Raw genomic sequence first — 4,038 nt, forward strand, 5'->3', positions numbered from 1 at the left:
CTTCTGACTTTCTTTCTGCTCTTTCTTAGCTTAAGTAGCTGTTTTAACTCAGTATATTATAAAATATATATTTATAATGAATATTATTTCTGTCTGTCTTAGAACAAGTATCAATCAATAAATACAAACTTTTTTAAAAAAGGATTTTTACACCACAAACTCTTTCCCCAGTGTTCTATCGCAAACTGTTCCCCCAAGGAAAACACCCTAGCAGTTTCTTGCTGCAGCCCCAGCCCCAAACCTCACCCTGCCAGCCCCACAAATCCCACTCCCAGCCAAGTTCTGTATGCCTCACCCCTTCCTTCTCCTCTATAAGTACCCCGAAGCCTAATTTTCAACAACTGTGTCTTTCCTCAGTTGCTCCTAATCCTGCAGATATCCTCCACCTGCTGTCCAGGGACCCAATACAGCATCTATGCAAGAGGGAAATCCAGAGGCCTGACATCAGCACACCCTGTGGCATGACTGCACAGCCTATAGTGGCAAAGGACTGAGGACCCCCAAAATTTTAAAGAAGGGGTGGGCCCCTTCAAAATTCCCTGGGACAGTGAGACTTTAACACTCCCTATGGTGTGCTTGAGATATCTAGGGGGTCAAGGTACTCCCAAAATTTTCAATAGGCGTGGGCCCCCTCAAAATTCCCTGGGATCACACAATGTCAGCACACCCCCATGGTGTGCTTGTGACATATACAGGATGGGGAGGCCAAGGACTCCAAATTTTCAAGGGGGTGCCCCCCTCAAAATGCCCTGGAGCGGTGTGATGTCAGCACATGCCATCTAAGGGGACATGGGCTGAGGGCCCCCAAAATGTTGAAGGGTCCCCCTCAAAATTCCCTAGGGTCATGTCATGCAATTTCAGCACACCACATGGTGTTCTTGTGCCATCTAGGGGGGCATTGGCTGAGGGGTCCCAAAATGTTGAAGCGCCCCCACAAAATTCCCTGGGGTCATGCAATTTCAGCACACCCCATGTTGTGCTCATGCCGTCTAGGGGGACATGGGCTGAGGGGTCCCAAAATGTTGAAGCGCCCCCACAAAATTCCCTGGGGTCATGCAATTTCAGCACACCCCATGTTGTACTCATGCCGTCTAGGGGGACATGGGCTGAGGGCCCCCAAAATGTTGAAGGGCCCCCCTCAAAATTCTCTAGGGTCATGCAATTTCAGCACACCCCATGTTGTGCTTATGCCATCTAGGGGGACATGGGCTGAGGGCCCCCAAAATGTTGAAGGGTCCCCCTCATAATTCCCATGTCTATTGGGACATGGGCTGAGGGCCCCCAAAATGTTGAAGGGTCCCCCTCAAAATTCCCTGGGGTCATGCGATTTCAGCACACCCCATGTTGTACTCATGCCGTCTAGGGGGACATGGGCTGAGGGCCCCCAAAATGTTGAAGGGTCCCCCTCATAATTCCCATGTCTATTGGGACATGGGCTGAGGGCCCCCAAAATGTTGAAGGGTCCCCCTCAAAATTCCCTGGGGTCATGCAATTTCAGCACACCCCATGTTGTGCTCATGCCGTCTAGGGGGACATGGGCTGAGGGCCCCCAAAATGTTGAAGGGTCCCCCTCATAATTCCCATGTCTATTGGGACATGGGCTGAGGGCCCCCAAAATGTTGAAGGGTCCCCCTCAAAATTCCCTTGGGTCATGCAATTTCAGCACACCCCATGTTGTGCTCATGCCGTCTAGGGGGACATGGGCTGAGGGCCCCCAAAATGTTGAAGGGTCCCCCTCAAAATTCCCTGGGGTCATGCAATTTCAGCACACCCCATGTTGTGCTCATGCCGTCTAGGGGAACATGGGCTGATACCGTGGGATGCACCACTGAATTTTTCTTCAAACATCTGTGGGCCTGGTGTGACACAATATCAAATTTCATTGGACAACATTGTTTTTCACACATGCATGCTTCTCTTCCCCCCTTAAAATGGAAGCAACTAAGTAAAGATACACTGCCTCCGATTCTCATAACCCTTAGATTTTCATAGTTCACCAGAGCAGCTTCGTCACGCTGGCCACGTGACCCGGAAGTGTCTGCGGACAGCGCTGGCTCCCGGCCTCTAGAGTGAGATGAGCGCACAACCCTAGAGTCTGTCAAGACTGGCCCGTATGGGCAGGGGTACCTTTACCTTTTACCTTATCCATTCTCTCAACCAACAAAAACACGCCGCCTCGTGGTAAATTTTTAGATCTGGCAGGGAAAAACCGCCTCTTTCTTTTGCATCTGTCAATATTTTATACTCAATTCTTGGCTTTTTAACCTGCTAGATAAATTTAGACAATCTTCTTTGCCATACATTAAATTGTTTTGTTCCACTGATAACCGGAATTGTCTGAAATCAAAACAGCAGTCTCAGTAACACGTTCATTTTGATAGTTGAGAATCTACCCATCATTGATAATTTCATTCTTATATATACTTATATTCTTTTGAGCCTACACCAATCCCCTTTATTTCTTTTGTTGCTTCTATTTTCCTCAACAGGACCTCTAGTATTGTTATAAATAACAATGGCGATAGCGGGCACCCCTGTCTGGTTCCCTTTGTTATCTCAATTTTGTCTGTGAAGTTATTATTAACTATCAATTTAGCATATTGTTCCAAATAAATAGCCCGAATACCATTTAAACGTTTTTCACCGATATCCATAAATTCTAAATTTCTTTTCATAAAATGCCAAGACACATTATCAATTTTTTTTTCAGCATCCAGAAACATTGGGGCGGCTTGTTTGTCTCTCCTGGAGTCCAGATATTCCATTATATCAATTATATTTCTTTCTCCCCCCCCCCCACGGAATAAATTTATTCACAGGAAAAAAAGGTGCGTGGGTTTTTTAAAAAGTGAAATCACTCTCATCATTTATTAAGTTAAAAAACAGCAATTGAAAAGCACCGATCAGACATTGCATTTCGAAGCCTCCATCGCAAACTCAAATCTGGTTGCAATTTTTTGGGGGGAGGGGAAGGATCTTGGCTTTTTAAAAAGGGATTCGGCATTCGGGGAATTCCAAGATGCAGGATAGAGACGCATTCGGGGTGGGCTAAAGACCTCAAGGGATCCCACTCTGACATTTGGAAATCTCTCCTCTCCTAGGGCTCCCTTCTGGCTAGCCTAAGGGAGGAGGGAGGGGCGGGGCTGGCTGCCCTGGCGTTGGGAGATGGGGGCCACATGGGGAGAGAACGGGGTGTCAAGGGGCCATGGCGATCCAGCCGAGGATGAGGAGGGAACCACCATACGGGGCTGCCTTGGTCAGGATCGGGTCCCCTGTCACGGCGTGGTAATACAGGGCGCCAGAGAACATCCCCATGCCCAGAGACAGGATGCTGCCGGCCATCATGGGATAGCGGCAGTGGGGCACAGCCAGGAGGGCCAGGCTGTGGAGGAAGTGGTATTTGTTGGCCATCTCGTAGAGCTCTTTCAAGTCGTCATCTCGGTCGCTGCGACGGAAATCGTGAGCCCCGTAGGCGGCCGCCCCGACGGCTGCAGCCCCGCTCAGCGCAACAAGCCGTCAGAAAAACGCCCCGGCGCCCGACATATCAATTATATTTCTAACATTGTCCTTCATCTGTCTACCAGGTAGAAATCCAGTTTGGTTCTTTCCAATCTCCTCTCCAAATACATTTTTAAGTCTATTGGCCAATATACTGGCAAATAATTTGTAATCATTATTTAGGAGCGAGATTGGCCTATAATTTTTCACCTGCCTTATGTCCGTGTCTTGTTTGGGAATTAGTGCAATATGGGCTTCTTTCCAAGTAATATATTTTCTTTTTTTAAGAGGAAAAACACATTGGTTTAAAACGTTATATATTTCCAGCCTGATGTGTTGTTGTTTTTGAAGCCAAATTCAATGGAAATGCATTGTTTGAAGAGTGAATAGATGTATATGCAGAATATGTAAACGTGCACTGTGAAAGCTTTGTAATATTACTTTTGTGATTTTGGGTAATGTCAGGGAACTGCCATCGGAGGGACAGGTGGTGGAGGGGCTCAGGGAGGAAGGAAGAGACTCAACAGCTGAAGCAGGAAC

General features: G+C 47.4%; 1 pseudogene across 1 annotated transcript; it reads right to left on the reverse strand.

Moving 5' to 3' along the window:
* Nucleotides 1-2,963: 2,963 nt before the first annotated feature.
* LOC310697863 (transmembrane protein 256 homolog) lies at nt 2,964-3,543 on the reverse strand (annotated as a pseudogene). The gene has a single exon. The product of its transcript is annotated as a transmembrane protein 256 homolog (transcript).
* Between the last annotated feature and the right edge of the window lie 495 nt (nt 3,544-4,038).

This window comes from Podarcis liolepis (assembly GCF_965112155.1).
Source record: "Podarcis liolepis genome assembly, chromosome: W".
Lineage (NCBI taxonomy): Eukaryota > Metazoa > Chordata > Lepidosauria > Squamata > Lacertidae > Podarcis > Podarcis liolepis.